General features: G+C 46.0%; 1 long non-coding RNA gene across 2 annotated transcripts; it reads left to right on the forward strand.

The window, feature by feature from the left end:
* The first annotated feature begins 16 nt into the window (after positions 1 to 16).
* LOC110303549 (uncharacterized) lies at positions 17 to 8,574 on the forward strand. 2 transcript variants are annotated; one of them, XR_002378930.2, is made up of 4 exons: positions 17 to 303; positions 5,989 to 6,074; positions 6,830 to 7,044; positions 8,255 to 8,574. It is a non-coding gene; the product is annotated as an uncharacterized LOC110303549 (long non-coding RNA). The 2 variants fall into 2 exon arrangements; XR_002378929.2 differs by having other exon boundaries at positions 8,299 to 8,572.
* Positions 8,575 to 9,934: the final 1,360 nt, after the last annotated feature.

The following is a 9,934-nucleotide window of genomic DNA, read 5'->3' on the forward strand; positions in this document are numbered from 1 at the left end:
AAGAGCCAAGGTTCAGAGAAAGCGAATGAGTCCGTTTCTTTCTTTTGTTTTGTTTTTCCTCTTCATTTCATTTCTTTTCCTTTATTTTCTCTCTTTTTTCTTCTTACCTTTCCCTTTTCTTCTTTTTTCTTTAACTTTCTTTATTTTATTTTTTCTTTTTGTGCTAAGAATTAAAGCTTTGATCATCACGAAGCTACACACCCAGTCAATGCCTGCTCAAATTTAATCTCCCTATGTTAAATCTTGAGTCCAAGACTTTCCCTGCTGTGGTATCAACTGTGGTCTTTTTCCATTCCAGACAAGGTAAACATGGTTTCCCCAATTTTCATGATGTCCTGGCAATTACTTTATTTGACCACCTTATTCATAGATTACTGTTGGGCTCAGAAATCATAGATTGCCTCCCTAATCTCTTGAAGTAGACTGCTCTAGACTCAGAGCCCCATTCCCTATGATCCTGATGGTTCATTGAAAACAGTCTCTGGTTATTTCTTACTGCATAGGATTTATAAATGTGCTCCTTCTGCTGCTGAAAGAGGACACCTTTGGCATTCTCTTCCAGGTATCTTTTGGTCTGAGACCAAAGAAAATTAACTTGTTTGAAGAGAGACAAAAGTTAATGTATGAAGAAATTCTTTTTTGTCTGTGCACTGGTGTGCACGCTGTGAGAAAGGTATCATTGGGTGAAGGCGACTAGAAAAAGCCAAGAATCTCAAAGTTCATTCTTTGGCAATTAAAGAGTTTTACTGCCTGAACAGTGAACCCATTCCTCCTCAGAATGAAAGGGGTGTGGTATGGTTATAGAGGGAGAGTTCAGAGATCTGGAAGCAAACCCAGAAAATAAACGAGCAGTTTGGAGGATTGGGGTTCACTTGTGGGAGGTAGGCGATGGACTGAGGAGACAAAGTGACCTGAGTTGACTTGAGGGATCACATGAGCGGGAGAGGGCAGGGCTGCTGCAAGGGAGGTCCAGGAGGTCGGTTAAGTCATGCCAGCCCGGCTAAGCCTGGAATTCTTTGGGGATTAAGGAACGTGGGACTCAGTGAGTGTCTCACTGGTTTCTCAGACTCTGAAGGCTGTACTTTGAACGTGATGACGTTGATGCTATTTGGAGCTCCTGTAATGATTTCTCCTCTTTTTTCGTTTTTCTTCAAGTTCTTTTTTTAATCAGCCTGACTCAGCTGGACCTTATGGACAAAAAAGTGGGGGTATAAATGACAATAAGTGAATGAATGATACTGAATGTAATGGAATAATGAATAATGAAATGATGAATAGAAATGAATAAACAAATTTTCCTTTTCATACTTATGCCAAAAAAAAAAAAAAAAAGATTGAGGACACCGACCCTTGATGCAGGATTTGGTGGGGACCTCAGGGAACCCAATAAGAAAAAGCTGATGTTAAAGAAGTCAGACTTTTTGAGCCATGTGTTCTTCGGTCTCCTCTCCTGAGGAGCCTCTTCCCAGCATCTTTTGATTATGTATTGGTGAGTACTGGGTTAGGACAGTGAAGGACAGTTTCTTTTGTTATTAGGTGCTGTGGTCTGTGCTTCTATGGAATTATAACTGGAAGCTCTGAGTAGTAACTTCAGCTGATGTGGGGACTCCTAAGGAGAGGCCCCCACACACTGGACTTTGCTTAGGAAGTTAAATAGCCGGGAAGGCTTGGTTGGATGCTGGGTGTGAAGAGAGAGAAACAGACAATGGGCTTGCCTTGGAAGTCCCCTTCTCAGTAGCTGAGATAGCTTAGAAGATGCTAGGCATTGGATCTGAGTGGTCATGTCCTCTTTAGGCCCACAGACACAAACGCCATTTGTTTCAAGGCTGTGAATGAAAGTGAATGATTCAGGAAAATTATAAGGACCAAAGTATTAGAAAAAGTAAGGATAGATGGGAGACCTGAGCTCTCTGTCTGAGGCCTAGGGCTGGGGGACAAAGCACACAGTTAGCAATTTGGGCTTTACTGCATACACAATATCCTGCTTCCTTCCCAAGTATCGTCTCATCAGCTTCACCTGGAATAGAGAAGATTCCAGACTGGAAAATCAGACAGGCCTGGGATTAACCTTTGTTAATTTCTGGCTGTAAGGCTTTGAAAAGGTCACGATCTCTCTGACCCTTGATTCCCTTATCTATTTGTTGTGGGTAATTTTTTCTCTTTTGTTTGTCTGTTGACACAGGTCCTCATTTTGTAGACGAGGCTGGCCTCATAATTGAAATCCCCCTGCCCCAGCCTCTAGGGCTATAGGCCTTCAACATGAAGGCTTTATTGATTAATTTCCAAAATGCAGTGTTTCATTGATTAAGCACATGAAAAGGGATGAACGAACACATTCCCCCTCTGATCTCTATACATAAGCCATGTAGCTTTCTGTGTTCCTTCTACCAGCCTCAGCCTCTCTGCAGTGCACTTGGGAGGGAACATCTTCTCCTTTTCACACCTCCCTCCTCTGTTTCTTCAAGGATGGAGGCTGATTTTGCTGTGCTGAGGTATGGAAAGCCAAAGACAGTGTACCTAAGTGCCAGGGTTGCTCTGCTGACCAGCCAGCACATCTGCCTATCCCTTGCAGATGAAAGGTCTACCCCTCCAAAACTGAAGGACATTCGTTACATTTTTTTCACTGCTATGACAAAACACCTATTAGAAGCAATTTAAATGAAGAAGGATTTATTTGGGCTCAAGACTTGAGAGGATCTAGCCCAGCATGGCGGAGAAGGCAATGGGAGCTTGTGTCTGGGACGCCTCACATCTTGACAGATCAGGAAGTAAAAAACAGGGCAGCTGACGTTCTTCAGTCTTCTGGGTTCCTTCTCTCCTTTTATTCAGCCCAGGGCCTCCAGACCATGGAATGATGCCACATTCACAGTAAATCTTCCCTACTCTGCTAATCTCTGTGTCAACACCCTTGTATACAAGCCCAGAGGTATGTCTCTTGAAGGAATCAGTCAAGCTGACAACAGAGATTAACCACTACAGCTGTTGTATGCCAGAAGAACTCAAAGGAAAGGCTTACTCCTTGTTCAGAACCAACTTGTGGGTTTCTACCTTTCCTATGCAAGCCTCCTTCCCAGACAATTTTCTCCCTCCACCTACTCCCTAAACTACCACAGAGTAGAAATCCATGTAGGCCAAGAGTAAGGGAATGGAGAAAAATTTACATGATATTTCATCTTCCTAGGAAATTCAAGTTCAGGTTCTGGTTCTTTCTCCTTGGTTTTTGTTTGTTTGGTTGTTTGTCTGTGGGTGGGTTGGATGGCTGGTTGGTTTTTTTTGTTTGTTTTTGTTTTTGAGACATGGTTTCTCTGTGTAGCCCTGGCTGTCCTGGAACTTGCTCTGTAGACCAGACTGGCTTTGAACACAGAGAGCTGTCTGGCTCTGCCTCCCGAGTGCATGTGGATTAAAGGCATGTGGCTCCATCTTTCAATAGCTGGAAAATGTGAGACAAATTGTAAAGCCTCTCCTTTTTAATATTTTTTCCAATTTTTTTATTAGGTATTTTCTTCATTTACATTTCAAATGCTATCCTGAAAGTCCCCCATACCCTCCCAACTGCTCCCCTCTATTTTTTATTAGATATTTTCTTTATTTACATTTCAAATGCTATCCCAAAAGTTCCCTATACCCTCCCCCTGCCCTGCTCCCCTACCCACCCACTCCCACTTCTTGGCCCTGGTGTTCCCCTGTACTGGGGCATATAAAGTTTGCAATACCAAGGGGCCTCTCTTCCCAATGATGGCCGACTAGGACATCTTCTGATACATATGCAGCTAGAGACACGAGCTCTGGGGGTACTGGTTAGTTCATATTGTTGTTCCACCTATAGGGTTGCAGACCCCTTCATCTCCTTGGGTAAAGCCTCTCTTTACTCATCTGTAAAATTGAAACGAATGCGAGTTGTATTTAAAGCAAAACAAAACAAAAAAACCTTAGCAAATGGTAAAGTATGGACATTGGATTTCTCAGACCAGACACCAGCTCCTGTGGGCCAGAGCAGTGTCCTAGATCCCACATTTTGCCTGGTATTGACTCCTTAGTTCTTTGGTCATGGGATAGAGCCAGAGTGTGTAGGGAGAAAACTGAGAAACCAAACTTGACAGCATGTGGGGCTGTGGGGATGGGCCAGTGGCCAGTAATGCTATGCTATACTAGTTTCAACTCAATGCTGAGAAGCAAGTTTTAGCTTACTAGCAACTGTGCGCCGGGGTCTTGGTTTCAACATGAAGTCCTTCAAGTCTGAGGTCTGCACTTAGTGGTCCTCCTCATTGGCAGAGGGCCTGTCACATTTCACTGTCCTTCCCTTTCTGCCCACGTGGTCTTCTCCTGGCTCTCCAGTTCTATGCTGACTTGAGGCACCAGCACCACGGACAGCTCCAGACGTCCTGGCCACCCCCCTTCCTCTCTCCTTTCTTCTTTCTCGCTTCTTTTCCCTAACCCCAAGTCTCCAGAGTACAAAATAAACCAATAGAGGGTACCCCTGAGAGGACAGGAGAGTGGGTGTTTAGGAAAGAGCCCGGATTCATCAAACTAAATATGAATTCAACCCCAGCCCTTACTCCTCATTAGTTATGATGGCTAGCATTAATTGTCAGCTTGTCAGGATCTAGCATCACTTAGGAGACAATGCACACCCATGAGGGAATATCTAGATGAAGCTGAGGTGGGAAGATCTGCCCACTGTGGGTGGCAACATTCCACAGACAGACATTCATTACTATCTACTTCAAACTTCTCCCATTTGGACTCACCATGCTGGTCACCATGCTAGACTGTTCCCTTGAACCGTGCACTTTTACTGTTAAAATATTTTTGGAAGGGTATGTTATCACAGCAACAGGAAAAGAAACTAAGACATCTGGCAACAGAGAAAACTGAACAGCTGTTTCAAAGCTTGTGAATATGAGATACAGGACTTTTAAAGAGGGGGCCTGGAGAGGTGGCTTGGTGGGTAAAGAGCACTGGCTGTTCTTCCAAAGGACTCGGGTTCAATCACCAGAACCTACCTGGTGGTTTATAATTATCTATGACTTCAGTCCCAGGGGCTCTGACACTATCTTTTGGCCTCCATACATGCAGCCCACTCATGCATACACATCCATGCATCTCAAAATTTAAAAATAAGATTTAACAAAAACAAACAACACGACAGAGAAAGAACCATTTCTGATCAAGACCCTTCCTAAAGTAAAGATACACTAACATGACAGCAGGCTTCTTTTGGATGTGAAAGACCTCCTGGACCAAGATGTCAAAAGAGCTCACTTCTGGTTTGTGCACAAGGTTCTCTCTTCATTAGAGTGTTGTTTATCATGCCAGTTTGCATTATTGGTGCTATTAACCTTTGATCTCTTTGCTAAAGTGTGTCTGCCAAAATTTTTCAGTATAAACTTGCTACTTTATCTATTCCTTATTAGATTTTAATCCTGTCCACTGTTTGCTCCTTTTGAGATTAAGAGATTAAAACAGTGGGGGCATGGTGGCTCAGCAGGTAAAATGCTCACTGTGCAAGCCTGACAATGGGAGTCTGATACCTAGAATCGCCTTAGAACGAGGTCCCAAAGGCACCCTCCCATGCTGACAGTTGCTGCGGTCTGCTGTTAGGCCATGGACCAGAACACCCATTCTAGGTGCAGCCACACAGCTTACTTGTTAGATGTTACTTAGCTCCAGGCCAGATCTTGCCTCTCCTAAGTACAGGGAATAGCAGAGAACTCATGGGTACCTTTTAAGCACACCATCCTTGACCCCACAGCATTGCGGATGTTCCTCCCCAAGGGCCATCTTTTTCTAACAGAGTTACTGCCACTCCTGGACTCCTGGTCCTTTAGTTCATGGGTAGGAGTGCCTTCTTCTTGTACCCCTGAGATGGACTCACCGGTTTTGATCTAGGCTCTGCTATTGCATTGATATGAAATCAACTTCGCCTCTCCAGACCTTATTTTCTTCATGTGCGAATGAGGAAGTAATGCTATCCTCACTTGTGTTTAGGACTTGAAGCCCTGGTGTGAACAGTGCGTCTCGCACACCTGACCTATAGGAAGAGTTCCCTACTGGAAGAAACGAACACACACAAGGTATGTTCTCCCTGGGAAGCTAATTTGTTCATCTCTGAAACGGTTGTACTCATTTTCCTATTTTGTCTCTCCATGGGATGACAGAGCTTTTGAGGGGGCCGCGGGTAGGATTACACCAGAGACAAACATGCCTGCACTGGGATAGGAAGGTCCCCGAGTCTCTGCCCATCTCGGGTAGATGCATGAGGTGGATGTGTGCGTGCGAGGCAGTAGGTGTGGCTAAGGGCAGTGCCACATACGGGGCTGGGCTGCTATCTACCCATAGAGGCCTTATCAGATCCGGGCTGGCCAGGTTCAGCCCGAGAAACAAAGAGGCTTTGAGAAGCTGACTGGGGTGTGGGACGTGGGGGCTGAGCCTTAGCAGTTGCAGCCATTCAGAGGCCAGAGGGCACGGGGTGGTGGGAGGTTTATCTGTACAGAGGAATCCTCTGGAGCGAAAAACAGGGCTTGCGCTCCCCACCAATGGCCTCCATTGCTAGAATCTGTTCTCTTTGGGCAGTTGTGCTGAGCAGGTCACATAGGCTGTTTACCCTGCTGCTGCCATGGTTCCCAGTTCCCACCCCACATCCTTGTCTCCCTCTGACACCTGTAGAGCCATCCATTATGTCCTTCTGCCCCTGGGGGTGCCATGAACCTCCCTTCTACACACACTAGTTCCTGATGATCCGCTCGCCTACCTTTGCCCAAGTAAAACAGGGCCATAAAGGCCCAGCCTTATTTCTCTATAATGGAAGGTGCCTATTTCTGTCTCCCAGGTGCTAGACCACCACCTAAAGAGCCATTGCCTGGGTTTAGCTCTGATAAAAATAGGATCCACCCACTGTCCAAAGCCCTTCACTACGTGCAAGAGGAGAGGAACGAAACCCACTCGGCTTCCTGTGAGCCATGCCTAGACTGACTCCTAACCAAGAGAGCAAGCTTCAGGAATGGCTTGGGGCAGGTAAATTCAGAGAGGCCTCAGCAGGGACAGGTAGGTACCTAATTGCACTAGGTCTCCCATTGAGGGCAGTCTTCCCAGGCAGCTCCAGAAACCCCACAACTAGGAAGTTCTCTAATTTTGCTTCCTGAACCCCAACACTCCAGATCTCACTCTCTCTAGGTTTCTCTCCCTCTTCCCCCAGGACATGTGGACAGAGGCACAGCCTCTGCATCCATTTTCAAGGTATAGGAGGTGCAATGGTTCAATATAAAATTTTGTGTGTTATAAAAGTAATCAAGTCTCATTGCCAAGTGCAAGGTACCTGTAAGAGTAGTTATATTGGGAGGACTCTGCTCCTGTGGGACCCTGGGGATGGGTTAGTGACTGCAAGTGGGGTCCCAATGATAGAACGTGTTTGGCCCCTTCTTTTAGCCCTTTTGCCATTTGGCATTTGGCCACTGGCTGGCACAGTACAGAAGCCCTCCCCAAATGCTAGGACCTTGATAGTAGACACTCAACCTCAAGAACTGTGAGAAGGAAATGACCCCCCAACACACACACACTACTCTGCCTGTGGTAAGATGGGGGCGGGGTGGAGGTACAGGCAGAGAGAGCAGGAGCCTGGGCTGGGAGGTCTCATGTACATGGGAAAACCAGTTTTCAGAAACAAGGAGGTAGAAGTCTGTACCTGAAAACCCTCTCTGGCAGCCGCTGAGGCCAAATGGCTCTTGTGGGTAGGAGAGGTGAAGCCCATGATTCAAAGCCCCGCAATGGCTCATACGGGGAGGAGAGGTGAAGCCCATTATTAAAAGCCCCACGCTTCACTTTGGTCCTTTCCTGAATGCCGTGACTCCTCCGGTCTTGCCTTCAGTCTGGTGTTGTTGCTTGAGTATCCACACTCTATCACCAGTTTTCTAGCCCCATGGCCAGTTACGCAGTCCGGGTCACCTACTCTTTCTGCCACTAGTGGACCCCCTCCTTCCATGTTGCCCCTGCTAATGTCTCTTCCACACAGAAGGCAAGGGATCTTTTAGAAACTCAGCTTATGAGCCCCACCCTGTTTTAAACCCTCCGGGGCCCTTGCATTGACTCCGGGCCCTTTTCCCTGACTCCTGCTACCTTAGTAGATGATGGTCACCATTACCATTGTTATTAATTTAACTTAATTTTTTCTTGTTTTCTCACCTTCTCCCTGATCTGTGTCCCCCTCCTCCTCTCTTCTTCCCCTTCTCCGACTCCCTCTGTCCTCCATGACCTGGAGGGCCGTCCATATTCTCCCACTGTCATGATAACCTGATCTACCAGATAGAAAGTCTACCAGGAAAGAATGAGAAAGAAAACGGACAGGACATCATTACCTACCGCCACCTCCTATTTCTCATTATACGAGAAAGCCCAGGACTGTGGTGGGCCAGAGAAGGGTACGCACTAGAAGGATGCAAATTCCTTGCTGTGTCATCTTCAGTGCATTGTCATTTGGAAAATGACACACAGTATTGTTATAAACATTAAAACGGCTGCAAGTGTAATGTCTAGAAAACTATGTAGCAATGGTCTTCATGAGATGTCAGCCTATGGGGACATATGGCACAGACACCCCCCGCCCCCGAACAATGATTATTTGTTGGTTTGCTTGCTTGTTTATTTTGTGTCAAGGTGTTGTTTTGTAGCCCTGCCTGGCCCAGAACTTGTAACAATCCTCCTGCCTTTGCCTCCCCAGTGCTAGAATTATGGCCATGGACCACCATGCCCAACCAAAGACGTTTGTGTTTTGTCTTGAAAAGGGGTCTCACGACATAGTCCAGACCAACCTCCAATTCATGATCCTCCTGCCTCAGCCTCGCTGGGACTATAGGTATGTGACAGCTTATCTGGCTAAGGAACATTGATTTGTATTGTTTTTCTGATCTCCCTGCTTTTCCCTGGACATCATTGCCTACTGCTCAGTTGATCTGACGTGTGCAGGAAAATGTGCCTTAGGTTGGAGGAACTGAAAATGAAGGATGCTATTCTGTCTTGGCAACAAACTGGGTCTTCTCTAGACATAGCAACACTGGTGTGCTTTGGATAGGAAATGTCCCCTCTCCCATGAAAGCCTTGTCCCAGATAGTAACACTAACATCTTCAATGAGTTTATAACTGAACGGACTGTGAGAAGGTGGGACCCAACTGTAAGAAGTAGGTGGCCAGAGGCATGCTTCTGAAGGGTAGATCTTGACCCTAGACCTTCTGCTCTCTCTGTCTGTTTCCCAGATGTCATGAGGGGATCAGTGGGGCTGTCAGGCCACAGAATGGAACCTCAAAGACCCTAAGACGAGAGAAATTGTTTCTCTTGTTTTTCTCAAGTTTTGCTTTTTTTGTTTTTGTTTGTTTGTTTGTTTGTTTGTTTTCTGGTGACAAAAAGCCAATTGGCACCCACGGACCATTCACCATGTTTGGGATATTTATAAAAACTAATTACTAGGCCTCCCTTTAGAACTATGAAGACAGAAGCCTTGAAGTGAGGAACAGCCTGTGAACAAGCTTCCCAGGGAATTCTGATGGCTGACAGTTACTAGTTTATGGACCAGGACCACTGACATACTCAAGAAGTCAGAAAGGGCCACTGAGAGGCATGAATTCCATAGAATCTTTTCTTTTTCATACTTTAGTTCATTACCAATAGAAAAGAGTCTAGAACCCAGGCCCTGAGAAGGCTCAGGGGAAACAGGAGAGCTAACTCTCACTAGGACACAGTACCATGGTTCTGGGTGTGTGAAGTGACGATGGACCTCTGTTCTGTCGCTGGCACAGCCATGCTGAGAGAATTATGTGATAGCACCACCCCATTCTCATCTGCCAGGTGAGGAAGGGCCTGTAGGGACATTTGTCTCATGACTGTAGTGACCTGTATATTGGAACTGCTCAGTAGGCTGGATTCCAGGGATCTAACAACTTAAAT

Source organism: Mus caroli, unplaced genomic scaffold (genome assembly GCF_978045245.1).
Source record: "Mus caroli unplaced genomic scaffold, Mus_caroli_1 scaffold_1, whole genome shotgun sequence".
Taxonomy (NCBI): Eukaryota; Metazoa; Chordata; class Mammalia; order Rodentia; family Muridae; genus Mus; species Mus caroli.